General features: G+C 36.2%; 1 protein-coding gene across 2 annotated transcripts in view; it reads right to left on the bottom strand.

The window, feature by feature from the left end:
• The window catches only part of GPC6 (glypican 6), a 1,028,052-nt gene that overhangs the window by 231,568 nt on the left and 773,495 nt on the right, over positions 1–22,989 (bottom strand). The window lies entirely within an intron of this gene.

Here is a 22,989-nt window from a genome sequence, read left to right as displayed (position 1 = left end):
GGCTTCTTTTTGCTAATTCTCCCTAGTCTTGCCACTCAGCATCTGATTTGATACATTCCTATTATGATAGAAATAAATGACAGGAATCTGTGTGTGGGCTGCAGTTACTGATACAATGCCTGATGCATTAGCCATGTGACTTTGTCTTCTACATCAGAGGGGCCACTTTTTAACTTTCCATTCCCCGGTAAACCCTAGCACTGTTGTCTGCATATTTTATTCTCCAAAAATGCTTACTGAATTAAACTGAAGGCAGAGAATGAAGAAAGCACAAAATTAAGACACTGAACAATTAAGATAACAAAAGCAAGCTACATGGGGAAAGACACTTTAGCCAAAAGGCCCTGGACAATTATTTAAAGAAACGAGACTACCTTCAGGGAATCTTTCAAATGCACATATTTAATCATCTAATGTGTAAGTCAAATCTCAGATATAATTAATTCAGTGCACTTTAATTTTTTTTTTTTTGGCATATTAGCTTTCATTAGATGAGGCTAATCTATAATATGGCTCCTGGTAGCCGCATAAGAAAATTTCCATATCCGTGAATGCTAAGAAAAAGAGATTAAATTTTGTGGGTGTCCCATGACTAGGGCACTTTTGGTTTCAGAGGACTATGTAGTATTTCAATGAATCCAAAGGGGAGCTTAGGTCTATGGCTCCACATTTTTTATTTTTGAGGAAAGCACCGTGAGATTCTATGGCAGGCAGCTGCTATTTTTGAAGGTCATGTGTGTCAGGGTCAACATTTCTGTTAGGAGTGGGTGACAAGGGGAAGAGGAGATTTCAGGCTTTGATGCTGAACCTTAATTGCTAACTTAAAGAACAGATGAAACAGATCTCATGTGATTTGGAAGGAGCAAATTATTTTTCTTTAGACTCTGAAAATCAGAACACTATAAGTGGCTTAGGTTTCTTTTATAAGAAACCTAGTGAAGAGGTTAGACAGGCCTCAAATAAAAACGAGGAGTCCTCTCAGAGAAATAGCATAACATTCTGAATATAAATTCCCTACAAATACCTTAGAAGAAAATGTAACACTTATGCCTCCGCTAAAATGATGAATATGTTTTTTCTCTAAGAGTTATTTAACACTTACCATAATTTTATTATAAATGGTCCAATATAATGCAACAATAAGTTATGTGCTATATTGGGAGGACAAGTCATTTATGAGTAATGTGGTAATTTGTAAAACTAATGGGCATGTTTATGAGCCTAAAAGGTTCTAAAGAATAAATAAAATACTGTAGCAGGCAAAACTGAGGCATTGGGCATGGAGACATTCTGCCAGGAGTTCTAAATTTTAAGACAGTTGCCAAAATATGGAAATGTGGCCCTTCTTAGGGTCTACTTGAGCAGAGAGACAGAATAGCACAGTGTAAAAGACATCATGCTGACCTTGGAACCAGGGGCCTGCATTCTCTTCCAGCACCACCATTAACTAGGTTTTCCATGCCTCAGTTCCCCACCTTTAAAATCAAGGGGTCAAAATGCCCAACCTTTAAAAGACTATCTCATGCTTTTAATTAAATTTCGTAATTTAGCATTCTAAATCCAACTATTTCCGATGTGTCTCTGCTTACATGGAAATGAAAAAAAGAATTCAAAGGTTAGCTTCAGAAATACTAGCTTTTAACTGCATTGTAGTGCATGTTGAACTTTGCAAGCACATTAATGGTACACACATTTACGTTGATTTTGCTGTTTTTTACTGGAACGCTGTTTTCAGCTGATGATTAATGTCCTAATAACTTTTTTTGTGTGTGTGGTTCCTTGGAAAAAAAAAAGAAAAGAAAAGGTTGCTTTTGTGTATTCATTATGTCTACCTGTCTTTGGCAGGAGGTGGATCAGTTTTGAGGATGAATATCTTTGTGCATTCGGTAAAGCACACAATGGTCCCATTTATAGCTCCAATGGGGCCCCCGGTCCATGACAGAGGTACTGTTATCAGTAATCCATGAAATGCTCCTTGTTCTGTTAATAAGTTTAACATTCAGCAGTGAGGCGAAAAAGAAAATGCTGTTTGTGTTCTTTTTAGGTATACTAACTTTACTTTCCCTTCCGCCTCCCCTTCAAATTATAACCATGGAAGGACTCTCACTTCCTCTTTGAAAAAAAGGGAAGCCCTGCGTTGTGAAATCATACATGGAAATTTTAACTCTAAAAGCTCTTATTAACTCTAGGTTCTTCGTTTTAATTTTGTTTCATAACAAGAAACAGAGGTTTTAGGTTCAAGTTGGCAAACCATTCATAGGCAAGACCCAGGAGTTAACATTAATATTGAAGTGGAGGATTAAATACTTTCTACCAATATAGCTTATGGAAGGTGAAATGATGACATCTCCTGTGTGTTCTGATTTTTATTTTTTAAGTGTGAAGTTTTAAAAATTATGATATTTTGGTTGTACTTTTTATAATATGCCATTTCACACTATAGTTTTCAATGTTGATTTCATTTAGAGTCATGTATTTTTTTTTTTTTTAAAGATTTTATTGGGGAAGGGGAACAGGACTTTATTGGGGAACAGTGTGTACTTCCAGGCCTGTTTTTTCCAAGTCAAATTGTTGTCCTTTCGATCTTAATTGTGGAGGGTGCCGTTCAGCTTCAAGCTGTTGTCCTTTCAGTCTTAGTTGTGGAAGGCGCAGCTCAGCTCCAGGTCCAGTTGCCGTTGCTAGTTGCAGGGGGCACAGCCCACCGTCCCTTGCGGGAGTTGAACCGGCAACCTTGTGGTTGAGAGGATGCACTCCAACCAACTGAGCCATCTGGGAGCTCAGCGGCAGCTCAGCTCAAGGTGCCGTGTTCAATCTTAGTTGCAGGGGGCAGAGCCCACCATCCCTTGCGGGACTTGAGGAATTGAACTGGCAACCTTGTGGTTGAGAGCCCACTGGCCCATGTGGGAATCGAACCAGCAGCCTTCGGAGTTAGGAGCATGGAGCTCTAACCGCCTGAGCCACCGGGCCGGCCCCTAGAGTCATGTATTTTTAAAGCACTTAGATTTTGGGGGGTGGGGGGTGAAGATCACTGGTTAGTGTCTGTATGTTGGGTATATACTTGCTGCTTTACTATTATGGAAATCAAGACAGAGTCATGGAGTCATTTTCTAATTCTTGTGTCCATCTTTTTTCTTAGTCCAGTGCCTCATGCACTGTAGGTACTCAATATCTTCCAAACAAATGATCAAGTGAAGTCCGCTCTTCAAGTTCCAGAAGGAGAATCAACATTCAATAGGAATAATATTTCAGAAGATAGGCGTGCTTTTCAGTTAATAGTACATTTCACAGTGTCCTTTATAGGAACGTCACAATCTGACAAAATACTCAAAACGTTTCTGAAGCTTTGGAATTTTATTTTATTTGCAGTTATCTTCCAATTTTTCCTGCATATCATGCTTATTGAATTCTAGAACCAATTCTTTGAAAAGGTCTGTTTACTTTAGAAAACATATTCATGGGCTAGGTGCTGATCAGGTGTTTGGTGGGTACCATAGTTTATCCTGCTTCATCATCTGACACTGTGACAATGATCTAACCTTAGATATTAATATCTAGGAAAAAGATTAAATGGCTTTTGTGCAATATAAATGCTGCACCTTTCATAGAAGCCTTCTAGAACTAATACTGTAGACTTTACTGGCTGATTTAGATCAGGGAGGTGGGGGCAACTTCAAATGCCACGAGAGACCCAGGTGGGCTTAGAGAGAGGGTGTGGAGCTCTGATCTGGTAGAGGTCTTTAGACATGCAAAAGATCTTAGGTAGGTCTCTTTGCTTTCTTTCTTTTACTAATAAGACAAATGAGATCTAGGTATAAGAAAATAACCTCTTTAGGGAGATTTCACAAGACCCTAGTGTCTTGGTAAGACTAGAACACTCAGGGAAGATAAGAATCCTCAAGATAAGGATTTTCAAGACTTACACACATTCAAAATGTAGAGGTAAACTTTGATGAAAACATGTCATTCCTTTGGCACTTTGGTTTCAACACGGCACACGTGAGAAATAGTTTCAAGGAACTACTCTGATCCTATACTAAATAAATTTATAGGAAGCAAACAGGAAACACTCAGCCTGAGTCACCCTCAAGAAGTTATGATGCCCATCAATTTTGTAGCAGCTTTGCCTCATTGAGTCTTCTATACTGCTCACTTTAACACCCTACCTGTAAAACCACCATAGCTTCCTTGTGTCTGGAATTACGTTTCACCATGAGTGTTCTCCAGATGTTTCATTTAAAAAGGGGGCAGGGAGGGTTCCAAGGTCAATTGAGGTTATAGGCAGAATCTATTCCCTTTTTGCCAAAGTCCCTGAGAAACCATTCTTCTCCCACCCCTATCTCTCTACAATTTAATTATAGATTTCTTAGATTATTATTAGATGTTAATCTATGATTTCTTAGATTATTAATCTATGAAAACTTTTTTTTTTGCATAACACTTTTATTAATCCAATGAACGGTTCTTAAAACTTCAGTTGAATTAGCTACTTCATACTTAACCTGACCTTTGAAAACAGCAAGTTATATCTTATGAGTATTTTACATCTTTGAAAGATGAAGAGACAGACTCATAGGTGTTCATAACTTGCCCAGGCTTATTTAATTGCTTGGGGATGCAGTCAGTTTGGATTTCAAGGCTGCTGACTTCAGATTCAGTGCTTTTCCCCTACTTATTGTGTTGTGTCTGTTTTTTGGACTCTTAAACAATATTAAAAAATGATATATTAAGATTACAGATTTTTCTTAATGATCTCATGTATACAGAGATTGAAGACCATTCACAAAATCATCATTTACTAAATTAATTAACACTCAAACTTGAATAAAACTTGGTGCTTGTATCATAGAAATATATTAACAAAATGGTCCCAGAATACAGTTTATTAAATTTGTCATTTTAAGTTATTTGTAGTTTCACCAATGAGTTAGTGTTTTCCATGTAAAGTGAAATAAATATCAGGCACAGAATAAAAACCTTTATTTTTAAAGCCCATTATGAATTGCTAGAGGTGAACTTCACAATAATGCCATAAAACTAAAACAGAAAACCTTTAAAGAGGTTTTCTGCATTCCAGAAAATATATACTTATCACAGATCATAAATGCAGTCTCGGGTAATTTTAAACATATGGTAAGTTTCTTCTTAAGTACTTATATTTTAGGAACCTTAATTATGCTTTAAATCTTTTTCTCGTCACAGAATAATTTTGCCTTGAAAATGTGTGTAGGTAAGACTGCTACTTCTTTCCTCATAATATTTATGGGAGCTGGATTGGCTTACAATTTGCAATTCATTAATTCAGAATATAATTCCCCATAACTAAGGAGTTTCTTGTCTAGTTATTCACCTCAATAGTGCTTCATTACGCTAAACTATGAGCTGTAAAAACAAACAAATTATTTCTCAAGCACTTAACAGTCCATATGTTATAGAAACAGCCTGTGAGAGGGTTATACTTACTCATTCCTATGAAGTAATGCTTAGTATTTACTACTCAACTGTCAGGGCAGCTATAAGCTTGTGAAAACTTTTCTCTACTCCCACTAGATTTCTTAATGAAGCACAGTAACTCCATGGTCATTTTCTCTAAAGAAAAAAAAAGCCACAGGGCTCTTTGTATTCTTTAAGATGAGCTGGCTTGATGTTAACTTACCTTTGTATTTATAGCTACTAAATAGAGTGTTCAAAGAGGTTTACTACTCCAATTTCAAAATTAAATTTTGAAAACCTCAGTCCCATTTTGATAGCCGTGAGGATCTCTTTGACACTCAGAATGCCTATTTAGTCCGGGTTTTTACATTTTCTAAGCACACTAACTATAGTTCCTGTTCAGAGACGGTGGTATGGCATTTACACTTACTTGCTCTCATACATTTCTTTCAGAATGATGATTTATTTCCCATTACTTCAGAAAACCAGGAGTATAAAAGATAACAACCTTTCCTTTGTATTCCATCAACTGCCTGACTGACTTAGGAATCTAAGATAAAATAAAAAAGCTAGGAGGCCTAGTAGACAGGGTTAGTCTTGAAATAAAAAAAAAGTTAACTCTGACAGTAAAGTGGTTACTTTACTGTCAGAGGTAGGAATGTAATTCCTGTCCCTCTTGTGGTTAGATAGGGCCACGTTAATTGTCCGGGCTAGTCAGTTATAACATTCAGTCACTTCCAGAACAGAGCAATTAACTGCCCATTCAAGACCAGCTAGAACTTGGTCTTCCTTCTGTCAGAGAGACCGGTAAAATTCCAGATGGCAACTTTTATGTCATCGTGGGTTCAGAGTGAGGACGCGTGCAGAATCCCTACCTGAGTCACAATAGGCATACAGCTTAAGAAAGAATCTTTGTTGTTTCAAGTCACTGAAATTTGTCAGATACAATGATCTATTACGTGCTACATAAGAATACCCAACTACAGATAACTCAGCTTGCAAATGATTATTATTTGTGTTTTCTTCGTGGAATAATTATAAAAATAGTCTCACTTAAAAGATCAAAAATCTAACTCAGTTAATAACCCACCCAAGAGAATATGAATAATCATGTCTCTCATAAAATGGATCCTCCCTAAACTTTTATCAAAAGTCTAAGGTTTTTCTCCTGAAAGAAACACATGGATGTTAAAACCTAATAGAAGACAAATTCTAATACTAGAAAATGTAACTGATGTATAATTAAGTGGTGAGTGTAAGTGTCAAGAAAGGAGAGATACATAGAAATACATACATCACCACTGAAAATAGAATTCCAAATCTTATAGGGGAGCAATTGTAATTACTACTGTGGACTGTATAAAAATGTCTACAAAACTGCCTAATTATTTTTGCTTACATCCTTAATCATTAAGCACTTTCGAATTTCTAATTTGGCTTTCTAGACACCTTAAAATGAGAAAGAAGATACATTGGATAGAAAATAGGAACATTCCGGAGCTAGGAATAAATATTTCCCTGTCTTACTCTAAAGATGAATTTAAAAAAAATCAATTTTCTGAATATACAAAGCTAAACTGGTTATCTGTATGAGGCCATCTGAATGGCAGTGCACAGGCACTCTTCTTGTTTTTACGGAGCAACAATAATTTAGCAGAATATTACCTGCAATTTCGTACTTGGGAATGACCATGGACTGATAAACAAGACCTCAGGCTTCAGGATTTTTACGTGTACATCAATGTCACGGTTCCTGTGTACCACCACAGGTTCAAACCACTCTTAAGAGTGAACAACACAGGGTATTAGATTTTACATAAAGACTAGATTTATCTTTATCTTAGATTTTCTGGGTTTCAGATTAAGTTCAGATCCTATGCCCAGATTTAAGGTAAGAAAAAGAAAGTTACTACGTAGAGAAATGACTAATATATCCAGGGGTGTCAAAAAAATGTATACACGTGACTTGTATTCATGTTTTGTTATTGGTATGTATTATTACAATTTTAACAGTTTTTTTCTTCCTTAAAATGTGTGTATCTCTCTCTCTCTCTCTCTCTCTCTCTCTCTCTCTATATATATATATATATATATATATATATATATATATATATATATATATTATATAAGACCCGGTCTTAATTTTAGTATAATGTAAGACCAGGTGTTATATAAGACTGGGTCTTATATTAATTGTTGCTCCAAAAGATGCATTAGAACTGATTGTCCAGCTAGGTCTTATTTTCGGAGAAACATGGTACTGTATTATATTATACTATATTATGCATACATATTATATATGCATAATAAAGGTACAGAAAATAACAAATTATACCTACTTTTAAGCTTAAAATATAGAACACTTTGAACTGCCTATGAAGCCCCCTCCGTGATCTACCTCAGTTGTAACCGTCTAACTCCTCTCACAGGGGAGCCTCTCCTCTGCCTTTTGTATTTATTATTTCCTTCTGCTTAATATAGTTTTACAACACATGTATATATCCTTAAATAACATGCCTATAGATATTTTACGCTTTTGGACTTCTCTGGTTTTAATCTCTCTCTATTTTTTTTCTAATTTTTCAGTGATTGTGTCAAAATTCTGGAATAATATTCAGGTAATGTTGGAAAAATAAAAATAATCTCTAAATATCAAAAGATTTGAAAGATACTTGAGATATTTAATAGTAAGGATTTCTTTTTTTTTTTTTTTAAATCAGGAGACTAAAGTTAAGGGCAGAAGAGAGACTCGAAAACAGCATAATTATTTTAAGACTAAAATAGTAAAACTGCCAAATGGAACTCTAAAATGGTGTTTCACCAATAGCAGCTTTCAACATAAACCAAGAGATGACATCATTGGACTTTGATAATTTAGCTACAGAATTAAATAAATATTCTTAATTAATTTATAAAGTCAACACATATTTGTTGAATGTTTACTAATTTACTGGGAAAAGAAAATATTAGTGAAGTTAAAAGAAAAAAATACCAAAGTGAGTGTTATAAGGCTTTGCAGAGGAACCACACTCTTGCATTTCCTGCTGGTTGGTGCTATGATGAATACATTGATTTGAATGCTTTGGAAGAAATCATAAGTCCCTATATTCCTTGAGGTTTTGCCTATTATTCATTAATTCCCAACCAGGAGACCACAGAAATTCACATCTCCAAAAGGGAAGGAAATGAAATTTTCACTTCACAAAAATGCTTCACAGCTTAAATTCCCTTTTCCCTTCTGTAAAATAATTCTGATATTATGGAGAAAAAAAGAAAAAGATTTACATCTATCACAGCTCTTATAAAACTAATTTTAAAAACAAACAAAAAACCAGGCTAGCTCTTCGAATAAATGACTTCTCTTCATTAACAAAAATGCAGAGCTTATAAATTAGAATTTGGAAGTTTTGGAGACTAAACAAGGCTAGAATGGTTTGGGAGGAATCTTTTAGTCTCTAAATAAAAATCTCTCCATTATCCAGAGATATTATTTTTTGCAACTTGCCTACGTGAGATTATACAAGGAGGGTACATTGCTGAAACAGTTGTATTAATGCACAATTATAAAGAAAAAAATATATATAGTCTCCCACTCCAAGGATACAGGGTTCTGCCTTCAGGTCACAATCAGGTCACAATGTCAAAATATCAGACTTTTTTCACTCCATATTCTGCCACTTCCAATTTCATATCTTCACTACAGCAACATGTAACAGAATAATAATAGGGCACAACTTCTCTTCTTCCAAAGCCTATTATTTTTATATATCTTTCCAAATGAAATGGCAAGAGGAACACTAGAGGTGGAACTAACTTGCTGGGGACATTTCATGAACACATTACCAGGCAATTTGTGTAAAAAAAGTGAAAAACAAGCAAGTAACCAAACAAGCAAAAAAAAAAAAAAAAAAAAAAAAAAAAAAAAAAAAAAAAAAAAAAACCCACAAACTATTCATGAAATATGAAATAATTTTTTTCTTATAGTGAGTGTTTTCCATATTTTTCCATTTTGTCACAAATGTGAATGTTGAAAAAAGAGCCACACATGTATCTCTGATAAACAAATTACTGACTTTTACCAATACGCAACATCTATGCTCTTTCTATATGTGTTTATTGTTTTCCTTTGCAAGAGTAGGTTATGTAGATTTCCACTCTTTATAAACCAACAATACCAATACGTGAGCAAACCCGGCATATTTTGTGACATGTCTTTATAAAAGGTATCATTTATCTCAAAAAAAGCAAGCTGCCTTAACAGAAATTCCTTCTCTAGAACCAGACACTTTAAGTATCAGAAAAGCTCATCTTGTGATACTATAAAAGGTGCCATGTTTTATTTTTATTTTTTTTCAGTCAGGTTTCTATCTAGATCATGATATGTTCAATTCAGTGAGAAGCCTTCAATTTATCACCAAATACTACTGCTCGTAGGGAAAGATACTTTAAAAAAAATCGTTATTCATTTTGAACAATTCCTCTTCTGAAAGATACTGGAGGCCACATAATTTCATCTTCAAGATTATCTTCACAGCCCTGGAAATCCTGGGCACAAACCACCCAGGAGAGACCTGCACTGATGTCTCAGCTAGCTGGATTCTGAAAGCTGCCTGAAATTTTCTCCCTCAAGTGTTCTCAGATTTAGAGAGCTGATTCCCCCCCCCCCCCCAAATACAAAGCTGTTTAATGAAGTAAGCAAAGAAACGTGCATGGACCAGTGCTGTGTAACCAGCACTTGTGTGCACCCATTAGACCTTATGAGTTACATTGTAAAACTCATGCCCTGGCTTATACAGAATAGGGGTCATTAAATATTTGTTGAAAAAATAAATGTATTTTTTAAATCAGCTACTTAAAATCCATATCTATACATCCTGCTTCACTATTATCAGCATCAAGGCTGATCTATATAGGGACACTTCACTCACTGGTAAGGGCACAGCCCATGCTCAGATTTTATTGGGATTATCACAGTTCTTGCTTCTGCCACTCCATGCATGCCTTCCACAAAGAGGTAGCTTTTCCACAGTCACCTAAAACTTACATCTCAAATTGTATTTCTTTCTCTTAAGTCCATTACCCCCCTGCCATGACTCATCTTAATGAATGACACTACTTCCTCTGCAGTTGGGGGAATCAGAAACTTGGGAGCTTCGCTTTCATCTTGATTACCCCACCTATTCAACTGGTCACCCAGTCCTGTTGTTCATGCCTCTCTGACATTGTTATGGGTCCCTTTCACTCCGTCTTTGCTTGTGCTTCTCTAGTTAAGAGCGTCAGGCTCAGGAAGGGGACTGATAGAAAAGTCTAACTTGTTTTCTTGCCTCTCGATTCTGCTTCCTTCACTTTCCACACAACCACATGATGGAAGTTTGCAGACACTGTTTAAACCTTTCCTTGTGGAATGAGACGCGAACTCTTGGGTGTGAGTCAAGGGCCATTCCTGATGTATTTCTTCCCTTCCATGCTAGTCTTCCCGCTACCCATCTCTTCCTGTCACTTTTCCTCTTTTGTATTTCAATGTTTACATCTCCCTTCTTTCCCAGTGTGTACAATTTCCCCTTCTTTTTTCTGACAAGTCCTTCTCTCAAAGTCTGTGGTGACTTCCCTGATCTATTCACATGCACTCTTCACTTAGTTCTTTGTTTTTACACAGTGACTCCTTGAAGGTAGACATCATCTTTGTATCGCGGGTGCCAAGCAGAGTGCCTGGTGCTTAAGGGGCTTTCAGAACCATTTATTAAATAAATGAATGAGCTAAATGACCAAGATGTACACAATTCACAAAACTGAAAGAGAAAGTAGGAAATGGGAAGCACTGAGAACTTAAACTGTGTGTAAATAAACTGGATGTAGATGGTGAGTAATGTTGTAAACATGAAAGTGCTTGAAGCATACCTAAATAAACGCTGTACTTGGAAATTGTAGTTCTGAGAAGGGCTTTCCTTATTTTTCAAAGGAATGTATTATGGGGCTATAAAGTCACATTTTGAAAGGTGTTGGGCTCTACTAATTGTACTTTTACAGAATTAAAATCAATTTTAATTTTGTAAATGATTTCCCCTTCCCACTTAATTAGTGTAGCTTATTTACCTCAGGAATTCAGGGAAAAATATTTTGTGCAGCATTCTGTTTGATATTAGCACATCTGTATCCAGAGAAGCTTCTATGCCTAATAAGAACATTCTGTGATCTAGATTTAATCTAATATTTGTCGGACTTCACCCACTGAATAAACAGAGCTCATTAGTATAAAACACACAGAATCTTTGTTTTTCCTGACTGTAAAGCTGACCTTTGAAACGTAATCTTGTGTTCTTAAGATTAGCATCCAATAAATCACAACATGAGTTATAGCAAATGCTTCCGCCTTCTCTTTCTCTCCAACACAAACAAACACATATACAAGAAACTGTTTAAGAGCTCCAAGAGTTGAGGGATATTTTTGGTGCTTTTATCTCTCAGTTTCTGAAAAATGATATATAAGATGTTATCTCATGTTGATATTTCTATCACTACATCTTTGTAACCAAGACTGGGAATAGAACTAGATATATGTTTTATGCAACAAAACACAACTATTAAAATACAAGATGTACAAGTTAAGTTTATAGATCTAAAATACAACTATGCTTGATATACCTGTTACAAAATAGGAGTTTAAAATATATATTAACATTATATAGTTGAATTCATTAGTTAATAGTTAAATTTATTTAACTATTAATAGTTAAATTTAATTAGTTAGTTAAAAGATTAATAGTTAAATTTATCTTTTGTAAGAGTTTCTATTTAGCAGAGTGTCCCCGTTTTAAAAATTTTTACTCTAAAAATGCAAAATTATACTTAATACTGCCATATATTTCATAGCACAGGCTTCATTTAAGGACTTTTTAGTGCACATATTTTTTAATATTTTAGATATTTTCAAAGCATGTTTCTCTGATGTTTCCAAATTTGAAATTTAAATATTTACTAATTGTGTTTTTCTATGTCTCGATATTTTTCCAGTTTTCAATATTTTGAAAAGACTCATCAGAATCAAAATATAACATATATCAGAATGACTAAAATATTATGACATGCATTTCAAATCCTTTTTGAAATATTTCGGTAAGCTCTAAGCAAGATATTATTCAAAGGCAACATAAATTTTTTCTTTAGTTTTCTAAATAGCTAAGACAGAAGCTTAGAAGCATTTTAATAATAAGCAACTACAGAAGTAAACAAATTAGGTTATGGTTGTATGTTAGAAGAGCATCAAAAACCCACAAAGCGAGTAAATATGATTTCTAAAGTGAACATTAAAATTCGGCACACACTGCTTCACATGATGTTGAACCTTTATCTGCAAAATGAGGTAGTGGGAGAGATTTTTGCAGCAATTTAAAATATGGAAATCGCTCTCTTCTGTCTGATTTACGACGTGTGTGGAGTAGTGAATGAATGAACTCAAGTTTAGCCTGGGAACACTTTTCCACTAAATGACATTTCAGTTTTAATCCTGCAGTACGGTTTCATCTATTTCTCATCTCCCTCCTCTTCCATGCCAAACCTACCCTGTAAAGAGTCTCAGATCAAATAGAAAAGTTGGCCAACAGTCTAGAGTTGTCAGACTGGTCATCCAACACAATTACTAACTCTGGGCAGAGCCAAACCTAACACACCTCAGGGAGAGACTTATTTATAGCACACACTTTTTTAAAATACTGAGTGAATGTTAGAGATTCCATGAGTTTGAAACGCAATACAATCAATCTGAACATAACTTTGGATCCAGGCAGAAGAATCTGAGTTTGAATTTCTCATTTTCCTGGCCTGTAAAATGAAGCGAAATGAGACTTCATAGAAGATTAAGTGAGAAAAAGCTTGCAAAATGCCTGCCCCAAAACAATGGCATCCAGTGATCTCTAGAAACATTAGTTATATTCTACTTATTATTTAAAATTGTGACTTTCATTTTTATATTTCCTAGAAATCGAAAATTGTTTTTCATCGATACTCATAGGATAATCTTCCAACTACGACCTTTAAAATTATGATGTAGGTAAGGCTGAAATGTAGTATCTTTCTTCTTATTTACCCCTTTAAGAACTATTCCAGCCAGTCCGTTCTTTTGGGGTGCTCCGTATCTACACCAGTGATTTTCAAATTGTTTAGTTGCAGCAGCAGAGCTCCTTTACAGATGGAATCTTATGCTAAGACCTGATAGATACAGATATGGATCAGATCAGAGCAGATTGTTTGAAGTGAGGGATGGGTGGTTGGGTGGCAGGGTCACAGTGGCTGGAGGGCCCCTCAGCATTGCTCATAGTGCGAGGAATATTAAACTTGACCAGTGCTGTTTCAACTGGAGTCCATAGACATTTGGAGAGGGGTGTTCCATAGGTCTATTTTACCAGGTTTAAGGGGAAAAAAAATGATGATAATCTAAAACAGAAACAAATCATCTGGATGCCTAACAAATAAGTGAATATTTATCAATATATCTGTTCCCAAGTTCTTTTTGGGTTCACAATCATGTTAGCTTCCAGCTCTCATCTAAATTGATAGCACTTAACAGATAATGTATCGTTAAGCATTGCTGTGTATCCTAATTTCAAGGACAATAATCATTCAAAGTCCATTATGTTCCTGTTAAATTATTTTTACCATGTATAGAAACAAAACTTCTCTTTCTCATGGATAATTACTGACGGAAAAAATATTTTTATTAATTGACTCGTTTCTCGAGTCATTCAATAAATTGAGATTTGCATGAGACATTACAAACACTGCAAAATGTGACAGAGTAATATACAAATTGAATTATCCCTGGCTGGAGAGAAAAGAGTGACGGCAGACTTAATTCATGCTTTTGTGCCAAATGAATGCCAACAGCCTCAGGACCGAGCACAGCAGCACAGGAATGAAGATGAGCAATAGTTCCAATGGAGGGAAGTGGTGGCGTTGGCAGGATGGCACCCTAAAGCACATGGTGGTACAGCTTTGCTGAAGTCAAAGGGACCTGCTCAAAGGGGTTCAGGCATCACTTGGCTCTGAAAAACTCTGCATTAGGCCTTTAAACAACACTGACCCTCTATTAACATTTTCCTGTCTCGTTTTCTCTGGGTACTGCCTTCCTCTTAATCTTTTTAATGGTCCCTTTGTGAATGTGCCATGCCTCCTGGGTCATTTTTAGACATTTTAACAGAGAACACCTGGAGACAATGCTTTAACCCCAATGAACTGAACTAGCGGAAATATATCTTTGCAGGCTGGCGGGGAAGGGACGCAGTACTCCTTAAATCACACATCTAGATGGTTGTCTGTCTTATTTAATCCGAGGAGAACTCATTGGCCTCCCTAAATGCTTGATTCATTGATTCCTCTTCCACCTTTCCCCACACCCTCTTGCCTCTCCTATTAAAACATTCTCACTTGCCTTAGCTTTTATTTAGAGAATATATATTTAAATTCCAAAAACCTTATCAGTTTTATTCAACTGTAGGCACAAACACTGCTTTACTACAATAAATTCTGTGGTTCGCAAAGCAAAATGGAACGTTTTCTCACTTGTAAAATGCTAGCAATTGCTAGGTCCACCTTGATTTAATACCAACTTTTTAGGAAAAAAGAAACAATATATATTAAATGCCTAAAATCAATTTTGAGATGCATTTCAATTTCATCCTGATCTCAGAAACATTACCTGCAAAGAAACATTGGATCTTTGAACAGAGGAATTACAGTCAGGGACTCAGACCAAGTTTATAGGCCAATGCTCTTTGACCACATGGAAGGAAAACCGTGGCCAAGGGCATTTGTTTTCCAAATGAGCCATGCTGAACCCATGGGATTCCTGAAAACCTTCTGACTGGTCTCCCTGCTTCTGCCTTTGACCACCTATTAGCTGTTCTCAATAGAGCAGAGCGATCCTTTTGAAACCTGGGTCTGGGTCTAATGACTTATGCCCACTGCTATAAACCCTCAGTCAGTAGGAAGTCAGTGGTGTGCTGGAGCCAGCTCACACTAGTTTGAGAGGGGATGATTACATTTTTTTAGCAATTTTGCAAGCTGGTGAGACAGAGCCATTTAAAAAATTAAATTATATAAACCTATAATTAAATAAATTATATGTAAAACAAAGGTAACAAGTACTCAAAACTTATCTCTTTCTAATTATTGTATTACATTTTACTATTTTCTATACCCTGGCAATAATTTATACCTGTTATATCTGCATGTAGAAATAGCATACAGTAGTTCCCCTTTATAAGTGGTGGATATGTTCTAAGACCCTCAGTGGATGCCTGAAACCTCAGTACCAAACTCTGTAACTACTATGTCTTTTCCTATACATACATACCTATGATAAAGTTTAATTTATAAATTCGGCACAGTAAGACATTAATAACAATAATAAAATAGAACAATTATAGCAATATAACTGTAATAAAGGTTATGTAAATGAGGCATTATTAAGTAAAATAAGGGTTACTTGAACACAACCACTGTGATACCATGACAGTAAATCTGATAACTGAGATGGATGCTAAGTGACTAACGGGCAGGTAGCATATACGTACAGTGTGCATACCCTGGACAAAGGGATGATTCCTGTCCCGGGTGGGACGGAGCAGCACAGCACAAGCTTTCATCATGGTACTCAGAATGGCGTGCAATTTAAGACTTATGAATTGTTTATTTCTGGATTTTTCCATTTAATATTTTTGTACCAAGGTTGATCATTGTTGACTGAAACCGTGAATGAGGGTGGAACTACCGTATAAAAGAGTGTACTGCTGCACTTCTCTTCCCAGCTCTACATTCAGCAATGTCATTCTTGAACTTAACCCTGGTAAGAGAGTATTTCCTTCATGGCAATTGCCAAATGCTACAAATCAGTCAAATATACCCAATGTTAAACATTTACCAGCCCTCCACTGAGTAAACCCAAAGTCTTTACACAGGCCTACAAAACACTCTGAGATCCAGCTCCTTGCCATCTCTCTGACTTCATCTTCTATCACTTTTTCCTCCTTTCTTCTACTCTAGCCACACTGGTGTCCTTGCAAGGGCGGACTCATTGCACAACTCTAGGGGGCACCAATCATACTGCTTTCTGGGGAGATGGTGCTCCTCCACCCCAACAGCATCCCTCTGCCAAGCTACATATTTCAGAGAAACTGTTCCTTCCTGTATCTGGAAGAAGCCACATCGTCCTGCCACAGAGCCTTTGCACGTGCTGTTCCTTTTGTCTGCAATGCACTTTCCCCAAGATTGCCCCTTGTCTTCTCATTCACATTTTTCAGGCGTCCGCTCAAATATCACCTTGTCAGTGAAGACTTCATTGACCATAACGTTTACAAGAGGAAACTTCCCCTTCTCCCCTTTTGACACTCCTTAGCTCCCTTCCCTGCTTTGTTTTTCTTCCTAGCTCTTATCACCAACACATGTACAAAATCTTTTACTTTTTATTTCATTGTTGTCTGTTTTTCCCCACTGCATCATAAACTCCAATAGAGCACAGACTTGGTTTCATTCACAGAACCTGGAACACTGCCTGGCATATAATAGGTGCTTAATAATATGGTTGAATAAATGAGTGAATGTATCATGATTTTAACAAGATTGTGATTTTATATAAAATTTACTGTATATGTATGTACACACATTTATATGTATGTATATACACATACATAATATAATTTTAATTTACACACACACAAACACACACACACACACACACACACACACACACGGGATCCGAATATCTAGATTTGAGTTACAGCTGTGATTCTGATGGACATGAATTATTGCATCTTTAGACACGAAGCTTGATTATGACCAGAGATACTTGGGAGCAGTGATCAATAGGAAATGTTTCTTTGGCATATAATAGGTTTCTCTGTCTGTTAGGACAACACATGGGAATGAGGATCTGATGATCTCCTTACCTTGGCAACAAAAAATTGGTTTTGCTCATCATCAGAAGGAGATCAAGGCAGGGACTTGACCTAATTCAAGAAAAGGGGCTATCACTAAAGAAAGAAGAATACATACCAAAGAAAGTGGAACTTTTAGTTAAAAGTGAAATGTGAGTTTTCCTGAATGTGAACACAAGGAATGAAAAACAAGAAAAAAAAATAAAGACGGATGACTAGAAAAAGAGAAGGAGAAATACCCTATGTCCAAGTGAAATGACTTGAGAAATAGCAGGAATGATGCTATGCTAGCACCTAACCGTCTCCTGATCATCCCCATTCTTTCCCTCCACCTTCAATAATTGAATGACCTAACTACAGGCAGTTCTGCATTAAAATCCTCCTCGGGTATGGGTTTCAGAAGTCATTTTGTGGCACATTAAGGGCAGACACAGATCTGAAACATTTTAATCTTCATTTCAAAAAAAGTCATAAAACAAAAGTTTTCAACTTCCCCAAACTACAGAAGAGACCCTCAGGAAATTACTTTCCCATGTTTGCTCCCATCCCTACTCCAATAACTCCCACATCTGTATTCAGGAATTATCTTCACCTGTGAAACACTGGCTGTATTTTTATTTCTTTTCCCCAATGAGTAATAGTAATAAAATGGAAAGTTGATCTAAAAAGAACATCCTGTTGGCAGAGCTGAGGGCGAGCCACTTAGCTCAAAGTGCCTGTTGAAGTTCAAGTGTCCCTTCCTTTCTTTACTGTCTACCTTGATCTTGTTTGCAGGGTCTAACCTGAGCCTGGCACAGAGTAAGGGCTTAGTAAATATATTTAAGTGAATAAATGAATGAATGGCTTAAATAAATGGATGACTTAATTTGCCTTGGCTGCCTTGCCTCCTTTTCCATGATTCTTTACGAGCATAGGTGATTTAGGTAATCTAAGCCTTAAATTGTAAATGCTAATTAAGACAAATGAGAGACGCAAGCTTACAGGTGGTATTTACTCCAGGTATAATGAAAATGGGCTATGACATCCATCCTTGAAATTTTCACCTACTCAAAGCAATTGCCTGGGATTTCCATTTGTTAATGACATGGAATCATTCTTTAGGATACAATACCTTTGCAATTAGAATTAAGCCCAGGGTTTCTGTGATTCAGCCTCACTATGTGCCCAGTGCTAACAGCAGAGTAGGTGAGGTGGGGCGTGTAACAAGTGATTTTCCTGCGCGTTACAAGTCATCTGGGGGAAGTGAGCAGCCTTATTAGGCAGAAAGCTTGTGCAGCTGTGTGGGATATCAGGTAAGGAACAATGACGGCTATGGCATTAATCAGATATTAATGTAGTTGCTCCTCAGTGCGCTGCAAGAGTAATTGAAATACTCTGAAGCAAAAATAATCTCGTGGGCCTCAGGAATGGGGCCTCAGTACTCTGTTTGGAAAAAGAAGCAGTTACATCTCATTTTCATTAATATAATAATAATAGTTTAAAAAAAGATCAACTCATTATGCCTGTGCTTTGAAAGTGGATGTTTCCATGCTTGCTGAATCTGGAAAGCAGTATGTTAGAACAACTGCTGTTTGAAAACCATCACTCCCTTTAATTGCTCTCATCTTCTCTCATACATCCCCCAGTGTTTAGGCAACTGTAGCGGTAGAATCATCATCAGGGAAAACAGAAATGGAAAAGACCAAGAGTACTGCCTCCATGGTAGGATGCAAAGAGAAGGGCTAGTGCAAATACTATTTTGTTTAAGGTACGCTTGTTTAAATGCTTAAAATGGAAAGATACCTTTTAGGAAACTATCAATTATTCTTAGGAGACACGATGATGTGATAGGAAAAAACCACAGGTGTTGGACACAGCCATACTTGGGTCATAATTCTTAACTGTAAAAGCCTGGCCACCTCCTTACGCCTGTGGGTTCTGAGTGAAAGTGAACTCATGGCCTCAGACTGAAATGTTACTATGTAGAGTCCCCTGTTCCTCCCAACTCCATGTTATGGTTGGCACTTGTAGAATTTTCTCTGGTTTTTAAGCTTCATGACTTTGGAGACTGTATCTTTCTCACTCATCGTTATATCCCCAATATCGAGCACATCTCTTAGCATTTAATTGGCCTTTCATCGATATGAGTTAATTTAAGGAATAGGGTTGTTGTGAAGATTAAATGAATTAGTACTTATAAGGTACCCAGCATCCAATAACTATTAACTACTTAAGTAAATATTTTTCTTCTCTCTCCAATAAACATAATTTATTAAAATGTTCTATTTATAACTAAATTACTAAAGTATTTAGTTATAACCCTTAGAACTACTTATTATTAATAATTATCCCATATTTTAAAGTCAATCTCAGAAAATTAAGGGTTTGTAAACATTGAATTCATATATTTCTATAAAATAAGTAAGGGGCAAATACAGGCCCCCTGTTAAGAAATCTTGATACATAAAATGAAATAATTTAGACAATGAAAACAATTGCCTCCGGATTTCTATAAATATCAAGCTTTTGTAGAAAATTGAAAATATGATTTTATTTACTAGAATGCGATTTATATACACTACACACATATTGTATAGAGTTAAAAGATCTAATTTTTACAGTTCAAGAAAGTGGAAATACAGTAGTCACCCCTTATCCACAGTTTTGCTTTCTGAGGTTTGTTACCCATGGTCAACTACAGTCCAAAAACTTAAATGGAAAATTCCAGAAATAAACAGTTCATAGTTTTATTTTTGAAAACTTTTTAATTTTCATTTTTAGTTTTTAATTTTTCAGTTATAGTTGACATTCAATCTTATTTTATATTAGTTTCAGGTGTACAGTATAGTAGTTAGACATTTATAGAACTTATAAAGTGATCCCCCCAATTAGTCTAGTACCCACCTGGCACTGTACATAGTTATTACAATATTATTAACTATATTCCCTATGTTGCACTTTATATCCCCATGACTACGTACTAATTTGTACTTCTTAGCTCTACCTTTTTCACCCAGCCCGCCAACCCTTTTCCCATCTAGCAACCATCAGTTTGTTCTTTGTATATATGGGTCTATTTCTGTTTTGTTTGTTCATTTATTTTGTTCTTTTGACCCCACATATAAGTAAGATCATATGGTATTTGTCTTTCTGTGTTTGACTTATTTCACTCATTTTAATACCCTCTAGGTCCATCTATGTTGTCACAAATGGTAAGATTTCATTCCTTTTTATGGCTGAGTAATACTCGCTGGTATATATGTACCGCATCTTCTTTATCATAAGTTTCATTAAATTGCATGCCATTCTGAGTAGTATGATGAAATCTCACACTGTCCGCTCCGTCACACCAGGAATATGAATCATCCTTTTTTCCCCAGCATATCCGAGCTGTGTGTACTACCTGCTCGTTTAGTCACTTTGTATCATTTCAGTTACCAGATTGACTGACTCGGAACACATGCTATGTTCATGTAACCCTCACAGATGGGGGGCGGGGAGTGCTGCGGTATAAACATTGTTTATCAAGCAATCACACAGAAATATTTGTAGGTCTGTGTTGGGAACTTAGGAATTTGAGCTACCAGGCCAATGGCTTCTCCCCTAGAATACACAGGATTCTATGAGCTCCCTGTGCACATATAAATAAAATCTCAACATACCTTCTACTTAGATTACAGATTACCAAATTCTCTCTGTGCCTATTTGGTTCCAGACCGGAGAGAGTCAACAAGTCTATTCTCCATTACTACATAAAGTGAACGATTGATTGAGAGGCAGAGAAATTATGTTAAATGAAGGAAGGAAAAGGCACTCCCTTGTTTGAAGAGATTTATTTTCCCTTTGCTTTAAATATTCATCGGGGACCACCTCCCTTATAACAGTTGAACCCACATAATACTAATGTTTTGATCCCCTTCCTTCTGACACAAACCTCATTACCTATGCACTTCAAAGCTTTGAAAAACCTTCAGGTGCAAAAAGGAGATGGCCCCCTAGGGGCTATTTGCAGCCACATGACTCTATTAAAAGGTATGGTCCTATCTATCGAAGTACTTGGAAAGGATGAAGTACATCCTTCAAAGTGATGATTTCATTCTATAAACTTATGGCCTGGTTTCTGTAGAGATCACCGTTGGAATCAGATAAAATATTCCCAACACTGCCTTCAGATTAAACTAGTTGACCTTTACCACACATTTAACCACTTACTTATAGGAGAGAGGAGAGTTTACTAGCTGTGTGACTGGATTAGTACTGCATCTTTCATGTCTCATTTATAAATCTGTAATACGGGAAAATAACAGTACTACTATTAGAAGTACTAATAATAGTAGTACTATTTATTAGTAGCCTCACAAGGATTAATTGACACAGTACATGGAAAGCACCCAGATTGGCACCTAAAAAGACCTCAAGAAATAACAATAATGGCAATTATTATTATTATCATCTTTTACAATTATTTCAGTTTTCAGTCTTATCTTTGTCTACTGGTTTGTACAATTAGAACACAAAGGGGTTATGCAAGCTTCATTGTTGTGGTTGGTTTGTCTCATGTCATATCTTAACCTTGTATACATGTACCTGAAAAAGGAATTTGCCACTTCCACCCTGTTCCTAACCTACCAGAAAATAAATTTCTGTATCATTTTGACAGAACGAAAATTCTTAGCCTAATACCTGATGTCTAATGATTTGGATTCAGCCTGCCTTTCCCACTTTCTAATGGCTATACCTATAAACCAGCCAAAAGAGATTATTTCTGTCTGTTGACTATACCTTTGTACCCTGGCTTATGATGTGTGCCTCCCCTACAAGCCTGTCTAAATTTGATCTGTTCTTCAACACTTAGGTCATATGCTCCTTCCTCCATGAAATTTCCTCATATCTCTTTAACACATCTTTTACTCCTCAGAATTTCCACAGACGTGAATCTTGCCATTTTTGGAGAGAGACTGCGGACCTAATTTCACTGCAGGATCATAATTTTGCTGTGTGCCTTTTGGCTGGTTACTTTACCTCTCTTAAATGCAGTTTCTTCATTTTAGTGGGGATAATAATGACACCCTAAATGGTTTTTGTAAAGCTGAAGTAAAAATCTTACCTCTGTGCCAGAGTCATAGTCACTGTTCAATAAAGGCCACCTATCACAGTCTAACATCTCATAAACACAAAATCACTCTCCAGTTCATTGGATTTCAACATTTTCTAGAGATGCTATGGCTTTACCATTTACCTCTTTTACACATTTGTTACAGCTTTAGTTTGCTGAAATTCAAGTTATAGTAAGCAAGACTATTGATATTGGGAAGGCTTATTATCCTTGAAAATGTGGGATCTTCATAACAACGCTGCATATTGTAGAAGGTGTATGCATATTTAAGGACATACATCAAACACATTAGAATGGTGGTGGGGGAAATGGGAGTACAGGGTAAGAAGCAGGAAACAAAACAAATCTTGCAAAAATGGATAATAATATTAATTTGCTAGGAACTGATGTTATGATTAACTCAACTATTTTTGTTCCTGAGGGTCCATTTCCAAATAAAAGCTTAAGATTCAGCAGCTCACAAACGTGAATTGTAGAATTCCCACTAGTGCTTTTTACACTTAGAATATGAACAATGGGTGATGAATTATGGCTGAA

The sequence above is a fragment of the Rhinolophus ferrumequinum genome, chromosome 4, assembly GCF_004115265.2.
Source record: "Rhinolophus ferrumequinum isolate MPI-CBG mRhiFer1 chromosome 4, mRhiFer1_v1.p, whole genome shotgun sequence".
NCBI lineage: Eukaryota > Metazoa > Chordata > Mammalia > Chiroptera > Rhinolophidae > Rhinolophus > Rhinolophus ferrumequinum.
Note: the sequence above shows the minus strand (reverse complement) of the source record. Positions and strands in the feature narration are given on the sequence as shown.